The sequence below is a fragment of the Ictalurus punctatus genome, chromosome 25, assembly GCF_001660625.3.
Source record: "Ictalurus punctatus breed USDA103 chromosome 25, Coco_2.0, whole genome shotgun sequence".
NCBI classification, from domain to species: domain Eukaryota; kingdom Metazoa; phylum Chordata; class Actinopteri; order Siluriformes; family Ictaluridae; genus Ictalurus; species Ictalurus punctatus.
In genome coordinates, this window is record NC_030440.2 from 3,288,804 (window position 1) to 3,309,112 (window position 20,309).

At 38.4% G+C, this 20,309-nt stretch overlaps 1 protein-coding gene and 1 pseudogene across 2 annotated transcripts in view; both read right to left on the reverse strand.

Annotated features, from left to right (window-relative positions):
• LOC128628635 (disks large-associated protein 2) overlaps positions 1-20,098 on the reverse strand; it is a 145,372-nt gene extending 125,274 nt beyond the window's left edge. For both annotated transcript variants that reach the window (XM_053675591.1, XM_047150841.2), the window contains exon 1: positions 19,698-20,098. The gene's annotated coding sequence lies outside the window, so the exon portion shown is untranslated. The remainder of the gene's footprint in view (positions 1-19,697) is intronic.
• LOC124626327 (uncharacterized) lies at positions 5,624-5,720 on the reverse strand (annotated as a pseudogene).
• Positions 20,099-20,309: the final 211 nt, after the last annotated feature.

The window sequence follows — 20,309 nt, forward strand, 5'->3', positions numbered from 1 at the left end:
ATTCATTTCCTTACGAATTACTCAGGTTGTGTTTTAAATTAGCCCACATGGGATGCAAATAAAACACATTTACATAAAATCGACATATCTAATCATTTTCATGATGATAACAGAATTACGGAAGATGTGTACGAACTATATTAATTCATTAATAATGACGTTTCTGTCCTTTCAATACACTCAGCATTCATACAGCTTGAGCCCTCTCGGACAAATCTGCTAGCTCCTATCATTCACAAGTTACTAGGAATTACACACACTACTGATTGAATGCAGCACATCTGACACCTCTACACCATATTTACACAGATAGATTAATTGTTCCAGGATGATAAAACAACACTAAACCATCAGGTTATTGGACTGATATCTAATCAACCACGAGTGTGTATGTTGCACAGCTCTGGGGTAATTTCATCAGCCTTGAAAGGTATTCCCTGCAGCTGTGCATGGTGAATGAAAAAAAAAAAAAAACGGGTTTGTCTAATAAACATTATGAAATTGTATTTCTATTACACAGATCATCATTTGTTCATGAAGGTAATAAGGAGCCAAATAAAAGTGCGTTTGTTGAAGTAAGCACAATATAATGTTAGTGAATGTCTTATTTTCTCTATCGCTTATTTCCAAACATCTGATAGTGACAAAATGCATATAAATTAGATTCTACAGAGAGCAGATGGTAGATATTCAGGACAATTCACCTCTGAAAATACTGAAATAGGTGAAGATCTTTGACCAGACAGACTGTACATGATTTGAACATGATTTAAGATTTATTTATTTATTCATTTTTTGCCTGATACTTAGTTTCATTTCATTTATTATCCTTCACGCATGCTGGAATAATTCTGTAAATAAATAACATAAATAATACTGTTTGGATTTTTTTTTTCTATTGCATCATGGATCATCACTGATATATATCTAGGATTAACTTAAATAACATCACTATACTGTATAATCTAAATAAAACAGACTGGATTAACAGAACCGTGTACATTACACGAATTTAATAGGTAGGATTTCTTCATTTTTAACCTGCAGAGCCACAAATACATCATTTAGTTAACCAGAATTGCAGAAGCTCGTAACATTCAGAGTGTTTCTCATCCATGTATGTGGACGATTTACTAATATTACACTTTTATCTCACAATAGCTGTCTAGGCTTTCATTATGGTTTATTATTATCACAATAGTGGTCATTAAATGAATAGAAACCTTCGTGCAGTGAACAGAATTCTGGGTTTACCTTCTCTGAGAAGGATTTTATGCAATTCTTTAGTTTAAAATATCCCAAAATAAGGAGTAAAATGTAGTCTCCATCCCAAAGAAAACCCAATTTGTGTACGTTGTGTATGCTGAATATCACATCATATATATTGTATATTTTAATAATGATCATGTAGCCTGCTGGACCACATGTGGTAATGCTGCTCTGATAGCAGACCTGATTTGACACTTTAGTAATAAGCTTTAGTAATAACAGCTGTTTTTTGCCGCAGCACTGTGCTCAATCATGTCATGAATGCACCATTCATCCCATTAAATGCCAGTGGGCACCTTGGCACCACAACAAAGGAGTTCGCAAAAATGTGAAGTTGCGCTGTTCCACAAACACTGCTCTGACATTCAATAAAACATGTTTCTTCCCCTAAGATGTAATCATTCTCAATTACACACTTGTGTAAGTCCCTTTACTGCTAACATTATACTGCAACTGCTGTGATACAGAGAGCAAAAGACCAGGTGATTTTTTCCCCCTAATCTTCAGCTGTCCAGTTTGGGTGAGTCTATGCCCAGGATAGCCTCAGATTCCTGTTCTTGGCTGACAGAAGTGGAACCCAATGTTCTTCTGTTGTAGCCCATCCACCTCAAGGTTTTATGGTTTGTTTTTTTGCATGCTGAGGTGCTTTTCTGCTCACCACTGTTGTAAAGAGTGATTATATGAGCACTATATACTTCATGGCAGCTCAAACCAATCTGGCTATTTTCCTCTGAAAGCATTTCCACCCACAGAACTGTCGCTCACTCAATGTTTTTTGTTTTGTTTTGTTTTGTTTTTCTGCACCATTCTGTGTAAACTATAAAAACTGTTGTGTGTGTGTGTGAAATTCCCAGGAGATCAGCAGTTTCTGAAATACTCAAACCAGCCCATCTGGCACCAACAACCATGCCACGGTGAAATTCACACAGATCACATTCTTTCTTCATTCAACAATCAGTCCTAAAATGCGCACAATTTTCCATTGCATCTCCAAGATCCTGTTAAAAGAGCACACTAGGTCTGCACTCTACTGCTGGGGGAGTGAGCGATGAAAAAGAACATAAATGGATTTCATGCTTGATGAGAAACCGATTAAGGAAACATAAGAAGTCGATGGCACTGTTTTCCTCCGAACAAGTGTGAATTTCCCTAAACAGTGTTGTTTCCCTAAAAAAAAAAAAGTTATTATTATGCATGTTGTGCACTCTGCTAGCAGATTTTCATTGAGCATTAGCATTGCTGGGCTGAAACATACGCATTTGTGTTCACGTAATGTGTGATGTCAGGACAGCCAAATGAACTGACCCCACAAAGGTCCAGTCTGTTCTTGACCAGAATTATACTCCTTGTGCCAAGTCATAGTGCTGATTATTGGGATATGTTGGTTTAGGAAACCATCAAACCATTTTAAGAACCGGTGTGTGATGTTGCTCGTTTAGGTACACTTATAGCTCATAGAGACATTTATCACCCACTGTATCAGAAAAACCTGTCATGTACTGTAGATGCATAATCAGTGACTATATCGCATCTCTGCTCTAATATGCAAGTTGTCATGACCCATCTGGCCCATCTCAAGCCTTCTATCAATAGAAAGAGACTACAGGACCAATGCTGACCGGATATTATTTGGGTGGTGGAATATTCTCGGCACAGCGTTCACGCCGATGTCCACAGTGGCCCGAATAAGAGCAAACAAGCCAAAATGAAACAGCAAATCAGAAACACGACGAAAATTAATACAAATATGAAAACTCCACAGTAAACACAACAGCATTAACTCAAAACTGAGAGGGTAGGTCCTTACTGAACATCCTGATTGGCTACTGTGCGTGTAAGTCTGAGCGACCACTGAAAACGGAGCACTGAAGGACGTTTACAATAAGAGGAGATATGAATTTAAATAAATCTACTGATGCATTATTTGTGCAGATTTTTAGCGATGGCATGCATCTGATATGCTGGCAACTTTACACAGCATTAATGAGTATTTGAATGCTGAGAACCTGCCGAAGAAAGTGTAAAGAAAATAGGATTACTCCTCACTATAATGACATAATTAACTTCACATTAAACCATTTTCAGTAGGCTAACTGGATAACAGACTGAGAAAGTGCAATTCTTTTTCCTTCTACAAGTCATGCACTGTGTCATATCAGCAATATGCACATGATGGTCCGTAAGGACCTACCCTTTCAGATTTGAGCTCATGTTGACGTGTTTCTCAAATTGCTGGTACTGCTGAGTATGTACTTGCCAATTATATTTCAGCATCCAAAGCCAAATACAGATCTCAATATAGGCGATGCACACAAGATGAGACCAATGTGTTTCGTTGCCTGCCTAGCCTATCCTGGCACTCTACTTATGCTTAGAGCTTCCTTCCTTCCTTCCTTCAGCTTCCTCATTGTTGCTGTGGATTGTCTGACATGAATACCCTAAAGAGTGCACTTCCCAAAACCCATTTATGTCCAAGTCTCACACATTATTCAGTGGATAACCTCATGTGCATACTAGATACCTGAAGCTAAAAACTTCTCTGTACTCATAAAAGGCCCCGATGCTCACACTGAAGATCCATTCAACACACTCAGGGCTGTCTGACGTGATAGTATAGAGACATGATTTGTAATGATTTATAATCGTACTTCCTGGTGTCACACAGAAAAGGATGGGTTTTCTTTTGAGGCTGGTTACTCTCAAAGTTTCTTCCTCACTGGTTTTGCTACTTGCCCCTGGCACCTCTGGCTTGCTCATTAGCAATCTAACTCTACATCTGGATTTTCTGTAAAGCTGCTTTGTGACAACGTCCATTTTTAAAAGCTCTATATAATTTTTTTGTCGTTAGTGTTAGCATTAACAGCGTAGCTTATACAGTTTGTTGCAACTACAGCATCAGTTTTAACTGTGATACTAAATTTCACAGAGGTTCTCAGCTTTAGACCGGCAGCATTTTGGTGTCTGAACTGATCTGATATTGCTGGCCCAGAACTAGCTGTGTATGGTGTAAAAGTACGGGGGGAAATGGTTATGCACTGCAACGAGTATTCTGTCAACTATGAGTGTACCGAGTGTGTGGACAGGTGTGGAATATGTGTATGTGTTTTGTTTTGTTTTGTTTTTTTTAAAAAAAAGGAACAAGAGCTCTTAAAGGAAAAGGATCTTTACTCAAGCTACACAAAATAAAACATGGTAAGAAACTGACACATCCACAGATGAGAGTTAGCAAGCTTTGTGCCTATGTTGTGATTTAGTAGATGTGTGTCAGAGTGTAAAACGTGTTTAAAACCAGCTCAATGAGAATTTTATTCAAGACAAAAAAAAAATGTGGTGGCTGTCTTCACATGAGTGTGTCTTCACATTCACAAGTTGGTGGTGTTACTCTATGCTGTAGCAAAGACTTGTTATTGTGAAAATAGGTAGTAACTTTAAAACAACCGAACAGATTTATTCCTTCTGATTATTTTCAGTAATAGATTGGTATTTCCCACAATGCTTTGCTCAAGCCAACGTGAAAAGGGAATTTTTAAGTATTATATAGATGCCACTTTGTGCCTGTTAGATTACATACATCGATATGAAATGTCACTGGAGAACGCTAGATGGATGGATGGATGGATGGATGGATGGACTGCAAACCATAATTTCAGGCATGTTGAAGAGACAAACAAAAAAAAAATCAGTTTTCTCTATTTGCCCATTCAAGAGTGTTGTTTTCTGGCTTTGCTCTCTTACCCTGCATTGATTCATGAACAGCCAGCTGGAGAATCCTCACCTTACCATAGGCTTCCGACCCTGCATAGACACACACTAACTGAGATGATAAGGGCTGACCAGAGCGATCAGTGTGAGACACACCATAAAAATTACAGGCGGCAATCAGCTATAGACACGTAATATTGTCAGACAGCTGACCATGTGTCAGAGCACTTAAAATGAGAATGTGTTTTTAACCTTCATATAAAATGTTATCATTTTCACAACGTGCAACCGAACACGGCATGACATAAAGTTCACGTTCCACACAAATGCTCCCACCATCTCATTTATCAAACATGCCCCGTAGGGAGTCTAAAGCAGTTCTATAATTAAGCAGTGATTCATCAAGTTATTCATTGTGGGAAAAACCTCCATGTTATTGTAGATACACTGAACATTTAATGATTCTAAGGACTGTGTGTGGGTGTGTGTGTGTGGGTGTGGGTTTGTGGGTTTGTGGGTGTGGGTGTGGGTGTGTGTGTGGGTGGGTGTGGTTGACATGTTTCGACATGTTTATTTAAAAAAAAAACCTAAGAGAGCCAAAAGATTTCCTTTTTATAAGGGTTTTTGTTACTGATTTTAAGGTTAGGGTTAGATTTAGGTGTATCTCCTCACTATTTTGCACGTCATCCTTGCACAGGGCCATGCTAATCTTCTCTGTAATGTGCTGTAGCATAGTCATACAATTACATTTTGTGTATTTGCCAATATATTGCTCTTTATGGAATTATTACATATGTAATATGTAACCCCATATTGGGGTTTACAGTGTGTGTGTGTGTGTGTGTGTGTGTGTGTGTGTGTGTGTGTTTGTTTGTTTGTTTGTGTGTGAGTGAGTGTATCTCTATCCTGAATATAAATGCCTTGTAGGTGATGCAGGAATGCAATATGGCGAGAGATTCATGTCAATCATCACCCACTACCATGCTGTCACAAAAAATATAATACACACGAACACGTACACACACACACACACACGCACACACACACACACACACACACACACACACTGTAAATCCCAATATGGGCAAATATATTGGCAATTACACACAATCATATCAAAACATAATGAAAAGGTGTCACAAAATCTATGATCTATGCACTGAATTCCAAAGAGTCGGACAATTTAGAGGAATGCGCCAAGCAGGGAGGGACACACACATACACACACACACACACACACACACACACACACACACACACACAGGGTGTGTGTGCGCGTTTATATTACTGACACACACTACAGTTCCTCTGCATCTCCATGGAAACAGGCTGGAGAACAGCTCATCCTGCCCTGTGCAGCATACTGTCAGAGAGAGAGAGAGAGAGAAAGCGAGGGAGAAAGAGAGGAGGGGGAGAATTAGTGAGAGAAAGAGAAGGAAAGAGAAAGAACGATAGAGAGACAGGAAGAATGAGACAGGGAGCAAGACGGGACGAAGAGAAATAAGCAGAAGAAATCCAACCCTGTGGAAATCCGGTAAAATCTATTATTCACAACTTCTCCCACTCCATCTCTTCCTGGCAGACACTCACACAAATGCAGACCAAACTATTTCCAGCATCACCGTCGATAGGGTTATTAATTGTCATCAACAGGGACTATAGAATTTTAAAACATGTTAGAGTTAAGAAATTACAATACACGCCGACATCCTACAGGCAATTATACCAAATACATCAATATACTAAATTCGTTTATTCAGGGTCTCAGTGATGATTAGATGGTCTGGACTTCGAATCCCAGCACTGCAAACACACCGCTTATGGAGTAAAACCGTTCAACATGATTTTGCTGTTGTAAATAAAAATGTTGGAATTGAATGGAGTTTGTTGCAAAGTGTGAGTGTAGCTCCTTCACCTTCACCATGATTGCTACTTGCGTGAAATCTTCCCAAACAATACCAACATGTTTTATAATGATATGATGTTAAAAGACATGAAGTGGATATTCAGTACAGTATGCACTGGAAGTATATTAAATAACAAAAACAAAAGTGTCTGAATGCTTTTTTACGTAATACACAACATTTGCAGAGAAAACAAACTTTGCCCGAACACGAGGGAAGTTTATTTTAGCCTGATCACAAGCGCAGGGAACATGGTCCAGAAAATTAAGTATCAATACTTTAAATCCTGTCTTTACCTTTTAAAGCTAAATCCTAATATAAAACGATTTACAGTGTTTGAAAATTAAGCAGAACTGAAAGATTATTCCACATTTTATTTCACATATAATTCTTGGTAACCATGCTTACTGAATTTGAATTTGAAGATTTTTCATTTTATGTAAGACTTCAAAATATTCGTATTGGGATTCTAATCCTAGTAGTACTTGGTACTGGATCAAAATCAGTGGTATTGTCTCTCTGTACCACCTTCTATTGTAATTACTGAAAAATCAATAATTACTTTCAGACCAAGCCAATTTAAAAATGCTTCCTTGAGCATGTAGAAGACAACAGTGTACTCTCTTTCAGGCAGCAAGTAATTTATTAATGTCTTAGGTGTTTTTGGACGTATTTTGGACGTTATGGTTCTTTTAGGGTGCACGGTGGCTTAGTGGTTAACATGTTCGCCTCACACCTCCAGGGCTGGGGGATCGATTCCCGCCGTGGCCCTGTGTGTGTGGAGTTTGCATGTTCTCCCCGTGCTGTGGGGGTTTCCTCCGGGTACTCCGGTTTCCTCCCCCAGTCCAAAGACATGCATGGTAGGCTGATTGGCATGTCCAAAGTGTCTGTAGTGTGTGAATGTGTGTGTGATTGTGCCCTGCGATGGATTGGCACCCTGTCCAGTGTGTACCCCGCCTTGTGCCCAATGCTCTCTGGGATAGACTCCAGGTTCCCCGTGACCCTGAAAAGGATAAGCGATATAGAAGATGGATGGATTATTCTTTTGGGTTTGTTGCTCGCACAGCAAACAGACAGTATTTTTATACAGTTGCAATCAAAATTATTTGCTTGATTTGTTCACTGCAAACAGCTGAAAGTCTGTACATTCTGACAATAAACCTGATTTCCAACGGGGGTTAGAATTTTTGACTGTAACTGTTCTCCAACTGGCTGTACCTATACGGCATGCTGCCTACTGAACTTTTAAAGCATGCACGTTACAACCACAGGTAGTAACACAGCTCAAATGAACTGGAGTTACACCAGCACTAAGATTTCTCTGCTCATAGATCTGAGTTTACATCCTGTGTAACTAAGTCCAAAGTACAGCAAAATAAATAAATAAATAAATAAATACAGACACTTTGACAAGCTAGATTTTTTTTACTTTTTACTCATACAGACAGTCATAAACTTAAAGCAGACCAGCCTCAATGGCCTAATGAAATCTGCCTGGCTCCAGTGGTTGAGAACAGTGTAATTTCCTGTGTTCTTCAGGACACAGCCATTTTCCTGTTCTAAAACAAGTGATTAACACTCATATCTATGCTGAAGTCTTGAAAGATTTTATTTTGAATATTAGATTGCACATTCGTTGCTTTTTCAGCATTTTGCATCACAATTAAATGAAAATATTACAGGAAAATTGAATGGGCACTATAATTAATTTGTTGTTGGTATAATGTGTTCATCTTTAACCACGGGCCCTGTCTTATTCCTGTTTCCAGTGTTCAGTGGCGTAGTGATGGAGATCATATTCATTGGACAGGAAAAAAAAAAAAACTTTCTGGGTCATGTCCTGTTTAAATTCAAATACAGATACTGTCCAAATAGTTGAGGCACTAAACAAATTCAGATAAAGATAGTGGCATTGCACTACATGGCTAATTCATATAATAATGACTGAGACTTTCATGACTTCAGTCCAATGTCATGGAGCAGAGAAAACACAAATATGCGATGCACTGGTCTAGGTTCTGCCTAACCTCAAGGGTACACTAGACTGGATTTTAGTGCTGTACTAAGCTATCTCTCATCTGTGTGCTGTTACCAGACTACACTAAGTCTGGTTTCTATGGGTGTGACACACTAAGAAAAACAAACTACAGACCCAGTTTATTTCCATCCAAAGATACTTCCAACACCCTCAGAGCATCGGAAAAGCACTTCAGATGCGTTTTGTAAAAAGGTTGCTTCATGAAGCCAAAGCATCTGAGCTGCTCGCCCACTACTGTGATGGCCAGTAAAAATGTGTGAACGATTGGGGAGCGGCTAGCCAGCATGTCTTACATGATGAAATTATTGCATTTTTTTAAAAAAATTTACGCACTAGCTAACCTCTCATGAATCTAGTCAGTAGTGGTATTTTATGTAGCTAACATAGTTAATGTTTATCGTTAGATAATACATAGTTAGCTTCTAATTGCAGTTAGCTAGACTGAGCAACACTTCACTAGCTACCATAACCAGATGTCAGTTGGCCTACATTTACCTCAAATTAACTGCAGTTATTGGTGTTTGTTAACATACAAAGTATATATTTGTTGTTAAAGTTAGACTGTATTCGTTTTAGTTCGGTGTACCTAATAAGCTGGCAGTTGGAGTTGCAGCCCAACTTTGATTAGACTGATGAAACATTTATATGTTTACATAAAGATTTTGTAGAGTGCAACCTCAAGAGAACATTACAGTGTATGTACTGGATCAACATCACTTAAGTATTTGGGTGGCATTTAATTTTACATTATCTTAAGATAAACACCTTTTCTCTCTCTCTCTTTTAGGAGGTGATAGAGAAGTCTAAAGCAAGCGATAACCCTATAGTCACAGATGCAGTAAATCTCAGGTTCCACCTGTTGAACAGATGGGATATCCTTATTATTTCTTTCTTTTATTTATTTAATACAGGCAAATAATTAGAGCTGCAACAACTAATCGATAAAATTGAAAATAATCGATTATGAAAATCGTTGTCAACGAATCTCATTATGGATTAGTCGGTCTGCACGCAGCACGGGGGAGATTTACTCATTACGTTACTTCTGTTCCGAAAACACGCTTCGGAGAGCAAATACTAAAGTTGTGTCCCAAATGGCATATCGTGCACTTACACTATGCACTCTGTACTCGATTTTAGAAAGATAATATCACCTCAAATGGAACACTAGCATTTTTTTTTACTAGCCGGAAGTATAAGCCGCTTCCTAGTCAGTGGCACATGACGTCATGCGCACGTAATGCGATGCTGCTATCTTTAGCCTAATACTTGTCACCGACAATAACTTTCTTCGGTTTACTTTCTGTCAGCGTTACCTTTTATTCCCAACATGACCCCAGTCACTATCAGACGGAGGCGAAATCATCGAGTGACTGAGGAAGAAATTGTGCGACCTCCAAGTCCTCTAAGGCAGGGGTGCATTTTATATTAAACACCGCCAAGAAGATCAAACTTTATAAAGCGGAGTTTGTGTAGCACGGACGCATGACAGTGATGCAGTCGCGAGTTGCTTAAAAGGTTTAGTTTAATTAAAGTTTATTGTCATTATATGCTGTATCAGTGTAAATTCTGTCGTTTATTATAACGGAAGTGACCTGTTAGTAACGAGCGGTGTAGACACGGTGATACACAGTGGGAGCGCGAGTAAGATCTGTAATGTCAAATTAAAACGTGATCAGGAATATTGTTTTATTTGTGTTTACTTTTGAAGACAGTGAGTAACAGAAACCACAACGTGCAGTGAAAGGGAGTTTTTATTATTCATTTAGGACTGTAGTTTAATTCGGCGCTTTTTCTGCATCCATAAAAAATAATGCATAAATACCATTATATAATATACACTATATATGTATGTATGTATAATAATGAATGTATAATACTTAATCCTAAATTAATACTTCACAGACATTTTACATCGGTTCTATTGGACCCCCTCTAAATTGTATAGGTCTTAAAGACACACCCACCTGCTGGCGATGCCATTCAGAAGATGGAGACACCACCCATGTTTTTTGGGGGTGTTGTAAGATCCAAGAATTTTGGTTGAAGGTGCAGAGCTTTGTATGTGAGGTGTTGAACACTCAGATCTCGTTCTGCCCTAGTCTCTGTATTTTGGGAGATGGGGAGGTCACAAAATTGGAGGATAGGTACAAAAAAGATTGGGTTTTGACCAGTGTGATGATTGGTAGGCAGGTTATTTTAAGGGGATGGAAATCAGATGGAGCGCCCTTGTTTCCAGAGTGGTGTGTGGAGATGGGGAGGGTGGCTGCCTTTGAGGAGGGGTCGAGCAGAAGGATGGGAGTTGGGAATTCCTTCAGGAAGAAATGGAGCAGTTATTTGGCGTTTTTGGGGGACTCTCGAGGAGGGGCGGTGGAGGGTATAATTTAGAGTTTAGTCTATGATTATACTTGATTAGTGTATTTTCCTTTCTTTTTTTTAATTGTGTGTATTTTTATTATTATTATTATTATTTATTTTTTTTATTTTTTTTGGGGGGGGGATATGTGAGTTTATATTCTATTGACCTCAGGGGTGTTCGTGGGGGGACCAGGGTGGGGTGGGAAGTTGGTAGGGGGAGGGGTTATAGTGGGGATTTATGTTAAAACAGTTTGATTCATTATATATGTTGTTTGTCTCTTTGTGTTAACTTGTGAATCAATAAAAGTGTTCATTATTAAAAATACTTCACAGACACATTCTGGGGACACCTGAGACTTATTGTAAGACTATCTTGTAAAAAGGGGAATAATAGGTCCACTTTAACTACTATTCATTGACTATTTTATTCTTAACGTATCCTACATGTTTTTGAACTGAAAGATAACCCTAGAAAATGAAATGATGTAGTGTTTACCTCCGTACTCAGTCATTAAAATAATTTCACAGTTCAGTCAGATGGAGCAGCTTTTCTCTTTCAAGTCAGTGCAGTGGAGCTCTTTAAAGGGAATCAGTGGAATTAATTATTAACTTAACAGCTAACCACATTTTTTAAATTAAGTTGCTCATTCAAGTTTAAATCATAACATGGGACTATCTGGAGACATAGGACAAGCGTTCCACTTAGTTCCACACAGAGAAACGTTCAAAAGACAAAAGCAATTTTTAGTTTATCATGTTTATCTCATTCATACAACTGAGAACTGTTTGAATTTGTATATTGTATGAACACAAAACAGCAACATAACATACAATTTTCCTTTTATTTTTCATTCAAGTGACAAACCTGGATCAGCAGGTTAACGAATATCTCAGTTGGGTAATTTAACTAGCTGGCTAGCTTGTTAAAATATACAGTACATATTTTATATTGTGTAATTTAGATCAATAGTTTAGGCTAAGCACTGTGATCATCTAGTTTGTAACTGTCTGATCAAACTGAACTGAAGTTTTGTTCTTGTTGTATCACAGAAGCCAGTGACCAAACCCTTATAAAATGGCTCCTAGCCAATATAACAGGAGTTCCCAAAAATTTGGGGCAAATGGCCAAAAGTGAACATTTATGAGTTTTCTGGGACCCCAAGCCTTGACCACCCTATATTGTTTAAATTCCAGATTTATAAAAAGTCAGGAGTTGTTCCTGAAATGGTGAATGATACATTGGGAAAACACAGGGTGTGTTATAGAAAAATAATCCATGCAGGGGTGTTGTGATACCGCCCCACGCGAAGCAGAAGAGCATGGGTTATACTTGGTACATGACTTTGGGTGTGTGTGCAAGCTGCATTGTTCACACACTCAACTGTGTACTTCATGTACATCTTGAGCAGGAGCTCTTGACCCTAGATTTATTGACTAATGCTATAGGTTATTATATAGTGAATTTTTAGAGTAACCACGCTATAGCCAGTTGAGAGACAACAAAATACAGTCATCCGGCATACAGACCAACAGCAAAATGTAAATAAATAAATAAATAAAAGTTAAAAGTAAACCGTATCTTCAGTTTAAGTCGAGCTAATATTATTACCCAGTGGTGACACGTTTCAGCAAACTTTCCAGCCCAACTACACCTCAAAATCCACACAAAATCCTAAAACTAGCCCAAAACATTTGGACACTGGACAAGGGAGACGTGTTTCTTCTTTTCCAGAGCCTTTGTGTGGGGAAACAAATAGGTTACACATTTTTCTGATGTTCAGCCATCATCCACTCCATAATCCCCCGTTCTCTCTGCAATGAATCTTACGCTATAAATTGTTGTGTACATCATAGACTGTCTGCACTTTCATTTTCTAATTCTGTGGGAATTTATTTTATTTAATTCAGATTAACATTATTAGATTAATTATTATTAGATTATTATTAATATTATTATATTAGATTAAGATTATTACAGAGTATGTTTAAACTAGCCCAATTGGTGAATCTGGCAACTGTCCCGGAACTGTCCTGTGAGCCTGGTGCAGCACAAATCCTGCCCATATGGATATCTATTTGGACTTGTTGCAGTTCCCATTTTGACTACTAGGTGTAATAACGCTATAGAAGTTAAATGAGGCAGTGCATGCTCTGCCCCAAGATTGCACAACATCTAGAAATGCGTGGTCACTCATCTAGAAATCGTTGGTCACTCAGCAGTAATTAGTAACAGTAATTAGTATAATTAGTATTTTAACAGAGGTTAAAATATATGGAGCTGTTAATGAGGAATTTATCAAGATTAATATTTCTGGATTGGCTGATCATATGTTGGGGACCCACCTGCCCCTTTGGAAGAGCTGCCACTGATCTGGAGGATTAAAAGTGACATTTACTAGTTGACACATCAGAGCCAAAACATCTCTGTTCATCTGTAAAATGTTTAGTGATTTCATGCACAGTGATGTTAAACCAACTGATGAGCTCCATAATCATGAGCTCCACCGTCATTATGATTGTTGTCAGGAGTTGGGTCTCAAATCATGACTCTTACTTTACTTTTAAAAGAATTTGCTAATCTAGAAAGTCCAGAATACTGGTATGCAAAACAGAACTTCTGGTAGGCTACATGACAAGTCTTAAAAGTCAGTCTAGTGCATATGTAAGTATGAGATTCAAGATACAATACTAGTTTGTTTAGCTGAGGTAGATGGATTTTGTTAATGCTGAATGTTTAGGTTTGAGTCACATGTTCTTTAAACATGCACTGAGGAATCCAGAAGAGTCCGAACAACACAATCTATGAGCTATATCAACTCACTGATTTCACGGGTCATAAAATATCAAGCCAGGCCTCTGCAGAGTCGAGCTAAGAGCTGGATCATAACATCACGAAAGCCAGAACAGAAAGTTTAAGGTTAAGCAATTCATGACTGTGTCATTTTATCAAGGATTATTTCATGTGTTTCTTTGAGTATGTGCTCCTGCTAATGAACCAAATTCTTAAGATTGTGTGTAGGATGTGAGGATGTGCATGAGTCTTTGAGTGGCAAACAGAATATCTGTCTTCAAACCACTGTGGCAAATTACTATAATGGAATTCAAATGCTTATAGTTAGGACCCATACAGACATCATTTTTGGAGTTGCTATTTAACAAAGTAAAACTCCGACTTGCTTGTTTCATTGTCGAGACATAAATTGGCCCAAATTTACAACAATCCGATGGTAAAACGAGCACACAAATATTACACCGGCAGTTTCCTTATGCATCAGTTTTATCTTGGGCATATCCGTATGATCAAACTTGCATATGGTCAGAGTGCATGTTAATCTGTTCTAACAACCTGAACATTCTTTATTAATTAAATACCATTAATTAATAATCCAAATCAGTGTTCCTAATAGGAGCATAATGCTGGTGCAGCAGGTCCCCAGTTTGATCCTGAGCTCGGGTTGTTGTTTTCATGTTCTTCCTTTGTCTATGTGGGTTGAATCTGGGTTTTCAGGTTTCTTCCTGCCTCATAAAAATGCCGGTAGGTTACTTTGCTACTCTAAGGCCCCATCCACACACATATATAGAAAACGTATTGAAAACATAGTCACTGAAAATGAAGCTTTACGAATCCATCCTCCAAGGGGGAGCGATTTTACCAGAGAGTTTAGAAGTATAGAAGATGTGAGTATAACCTTAAGCAGTAGTTCCAACTTAATCATCATACAAATTTGTGTTTGTCATTTTCATTTTAGAACTTTTTGCCAACTGGCCTCACCAGTACAAGACAGTATAACAGTATAAAAAAAGAATGAACTTTTGGCTATGTTCAGCGTGTCCCCTTCTCACCCACTCAGTGTGCAGTTCCGTTCTCAAGATGTTTTATATAACAGGATACAACACACTATCACCACCTAACTGGCACCACCTAATTGGCTGTGAGCATTTTCAAAAACGTTTTTGCATTTTCATTCGGATGGATATTTCAAAAAACGCTGTTCATTTGGACTGGACGTTTTTTTTGTAAATGGAGGATGACAAACTGTTTGCAAAAAGATCTGTATACGTGTAGATGGGGTCTAAATTGCCCGTAGGTGTAAATGGGTATGTTAATGTGTGAGTGCATGGTGCTCTGCAAAGAAGTGGTGTCCTATCCAGGTCCTTACATCTAGTGTACCTATGTGACCCTGACCAGGATAAAGTGGGTACTGAAGATAAATAAATGAAATTAATGTCAATATAATCCAATAATTATAGTAAGTAAAGTGGTATAAACAATAACAATAAAAATCCAATAAGTTTAACAATCACAATTGCTCATGCATGACCCTCATGATTTAGAGTCAACATGTAAATGTGAGTCAGAATGAGCAGCCATAGCTCTTTATCGGTACTTCATTTGAGTAATGGGTGCTTTTGCGTACAAGATGTGCTTCTTAGCTTTACTATACAAAATATATACCCGGATATTCAAAGATGCATTGCACATTTTTGGAAGTTTTTACATAATTACGTACAGTGCCCTCCACTTATATTGGCATCCTTGGTCAATTTGAGCAAAGAAGGCAATGAAAATTTGTCTTTATTGTTTAATATTTTCATCTTTTGTTTAAAAAAAAAATCACAAAAATATAGTCAGAAATATAGGTGCGCAACAATTATTGGCACCCTTTTAGTCATACTTTGTGTGACCTCCCTTTGCAAAGATAACAGCTCTGGGTCCTTCCTATAATGACTGATGAGGTTGGAGAATACATGGTGAGGGATCTGAGAGCGTTCCTCCACACAGAATCTCTCCAGATCCTTCACATTTCGAGGTCCTTGCTGGTGGACTCTCCTCTTCAGTTCACCCCACAGGTTTTCTATGGGGTTCAGGTCAGGGGACTGGGATGGCCATGGCAGGACCTTGATTTTGTGGTCAGTAAACCATTTTTGTGTTGATTTTGATGTATGTTTTGGATCATTGTCCTGCTGGAAGATCCAACCACGGCCCATTTTAATCTTTCTGTCAGAGGCAGTCAGGTTTTCATTTAATATCTGTTGATATTTGATAGAGTCTATGATGCCATGTATCCTAACAAAATGTCCAGGTCCTCTGGCAGAAAAACAGCCCCAAAACATTAAAGATCCACCTCCATATTTAACCGTGGGCATGAGGTACTTTTCCATACGGCTACCTCTCTGTGTGCTCCAAAACCACCTCTGATGTTTATTGCCAAAAAGCTCTATTTTGGTTTCATCTGACCATAGAACCCGATCCCATTTGAAGTTCCAGTAGTGTCTGGCAAACATGAGTTTGTTTTTGGATGAGAGTAGAGGCTTTTTTCTTGAAACCCTTCCAAACACCTTGTGGTGATGTAGATGACTTCGGATTGTAGTTTTGGAGACTTTCTGACCCCAAGACGCAATTAACTTCTGCAGTTCTCCAGCTGTGATCCTTGGAGATTTTTTGGCCACTCGACCCGTCCTCTTCACAGTGCGTTGAGACGATAAAGACACACGTCTAATTCCAGGTTGATTCATAACATTTACAGTTGACTGAAACTTTTTAATTATTGTCCTGATGGTGGAAATGGGCATTTTCAATGCTTGTGCTGTTTTCTTATAGACACTTCCCATTTTGTGAAGCTCAACAATCTTTTGCCGCACATCACAGCTATATTCCTTGGTTTTACCCATTGTTATGAATGACTAAGGGAATTTGGCCTATGTGTTACCTCATATTTATATCCCTGTGAAACAGGAAGTCATGGTTGAACAACTTCCTGGTCCTAGTCACCCAGGTGTACTAAAAAAAAAGTTATATACAAATATATTTTTCTCATATGAATTCATAGGGGTGCCAATAATTGTTGCACATCTATATCTAAAAAAGTTTTTTTAAAAACCTGTGTTGTGTTAGCAATTGTTTGATATCCATGAGAGCAGAGCATTTTTTTTTTTATGAATTTTGAACAAAATATCAAGAGGTTAACCAATAAAGTTAATTTCTCACAGCCTTCTTTGCTCATATTTACCAAGGGTGACAATATTAGTGTTGGGCACTGTATTCTTTCCTTCATTGATTTGATTTATTTTAAGGTTTTTAAGGTTTCCAAAAGAACAATTTATTGGCATGGAACTCAAGCAGTTGAGCTCAACTTAAATTGATTTTCAAGTCATTTGAAGTAAATTCATTCAGTATTTATTCCCTCCTTTTATTGGCTTACTGTCGCAAAAACACCTGCATAAATTAGCCACATACATATGAACATTCACCCTTGACAAATAAGAGACTATTGGGCAGGAGTTTGTGTCCATGCACCTCAAACTAATGCATCATTTTTTTTCGTTCATCTTGTTTTCATGTTTTATGATTGGTTTTCGTGAATTAAGATTCATACGTCACTCTGTGAGCTTAAACCTGTGCTAATTTCTCCATTTCTCTTGAATACAACTGATACGATGTCTTGTGTGATTTCTGGGTCCATTTTAATCTTTACCCCTTTTCTCACTGGACAATATTTAAAAATAGAGTTAGTGCTTGTATTAAAGAACTAGTGTTGACTAGCATACCATAGCCTGCTAAAATATCTGATGCTAGATAGCAAGGCATGTGCTTAGGCTGTACTTAGCGGATTTAAACGTATAATGTTGAATTTCCGCACATCGGAAACAGAAAGCACTGCTTGGACAGTTATGCACTATTTGTGCAAACCAATTGGCTACAGTTTGATCTAAACTGTATCTTTATGATCTTTTTATGCTATATGATATTGCAATTGATAACAAAAAAGCTGATTTATCAGTTCACATTTTCTATCCCCCCCTCCCCTTTTTTTTGCATATATACAGGGGTGCTTGATTTAAATGATCTGATCTAGACTCTTAAAAAAATCTCTGCCAAGAGATACATATGAAAAAACTGGCAACCATGAAAGCATGAACTCTGTGTAGGTCATTAGTATTTCTCTATTCTGAATGACTTCAACTTTACCTAATATGAATATGGAGAACTTCCCTGCATAAGACTTATGTGTGATATGAATTTGCATTTCTGACTTAAGTCCCCAACTTGTCACATTGTATTAGGCAGCTGCTGGTTCTCGAAAAAACACAAATATACTGTCCCTCATAATCAAAACAGTAAATGCTAGAACGCTACAATGATGAAACTAATTTTAACTTGCATTTGCCAGTGTATTCCTCTGTCCGAACAACAGTTTAGTCGTGCCATGTTCTTTAAACTTCTATAGAACTCTTGCCTGCTGAACAGATTTATATGATCACCTACCCTGAGAAGGGCAAATACAATACACAAACAGAGCAACAACCTTAAAGTGACAACCTTAAAGGGAATGAGAAATTTTATCTCTGGTGAATAAAACACGCTGCCCGGACTTGCTACTTACCTAAGCAACCTTCACTTAAATGAATCACAGTATATCATGTAACTGATTATCGGCAAGCCTCTCTCTCTCTCTCTCTTTCACACACACACACACACACACACACACACACACATGCACACACACTGCAGTGGGTTTAATATGTAACAGATAATTTGGGACCTGAATGTTCAATTAAGCAACCAGGATGAATGAAAGACAAAATCACAGTAAATAGAAGACCCCATCTGTCACAGTACCTCACAACACACACACACATATATATATACGTACATACATACATACATACATACCCACATATGGACAGTGATGGACGCTCCACTGCCGAGCACCGAGGCAGAAAATCTCATCTCTGCACTTCAAGATCTAAGCTTATTGCTAGGCAACCTTTCCTCCTTCATTACTCTCTCTCTCTCTCTCTCTCTCTCTTTCCATTCATGCCAGTCAAGAGAGCCTCAGTCCCGTATGGATGCGCAACAAGATCACACACTCCGGCCAAGCATGCGCGCGCGCGCACACACACACACACACACACATACACACACACACACACACACACACACACCCACGGAGTGTGAGAGATACCTGTATGTACGTCTCTCTCTCTTCCTCTCTCTCTCTCTCTTACACATACACACTGTAATCACATTGAGTACATACTGTTCTCTACATCTTCATACTGCCATTCACCATTTCCTAATTGATACCTGTAACTGCTATCACACACACACACACACACACACACACACACACACAATCATGCCCTCATGTTCATTACATGTTCTTCACCTACTGCAATTCTCTATTTTCTACAGGTTTCTTAATAGAGCGTTTGATACTCCATCCCTGGCGCTCCAAAAAAAAAAAAAAACAACATCAGTTTATTTATTTATTTATTCTTATTTTCTTCTTATTGTTATTATTCACAGAGAAGGTATACTGAGAGGTTTTCTATGGCTGAAAGACACACGACATGATTTGAGAAAATCAGTGCAGGAAAATGAGGTACTCATAAGTACCAGATACTGATGCCCGTGCTCTTACCTGAGAATCCGTGCGTGTGTCGGAGTCATTGGTACACACACATGCGTCTTCTCATCATGACAGCGGAACGGAGGACACACAGATGTAGAAATGAGCCAAATCCAGTTCCATGGGGGAACAAATCTTCCCTGCTCCTCTACCCTTTGGGGTGTTTTTTTGTTGTTGTTGTTGTTGTTGTTGTTTGTTTGTTTTTTTGCGTATTCCCCCTTTTTCTCTTTCCCTCTGGTATGTGTGTGAAGCGGAGGACTGGATAGGAGAGGGGACTGGTGTATGGTGTGTATGAGTGTGTGCGTGTGTTTAGTCCTCCACTGCAGCAGAAAGCCTCAGACGCTTTCTGCATGTTCTGCAAAACACGGAGAAGGACTCGGATTCAGGATTCTGCAGCCTCCCTGTTCTCTCTTTCTAACTCTAGCTTCTTCTTCTTCTTCTTCTTCTTCTTCTTCTTCTTCTTCTTCACTCACATGTAATATCATGAATTGCATCCGTCTGATTTTGTCCTTGGCTCAGTTGTCAGCTTCACCAGATGAATGGCATAGCCAACAATACAGAGAGAAAAAAAAAATCAATCAGACTGAAACTGGATTCCTTCCCTTGACATGAACCCATATTTTT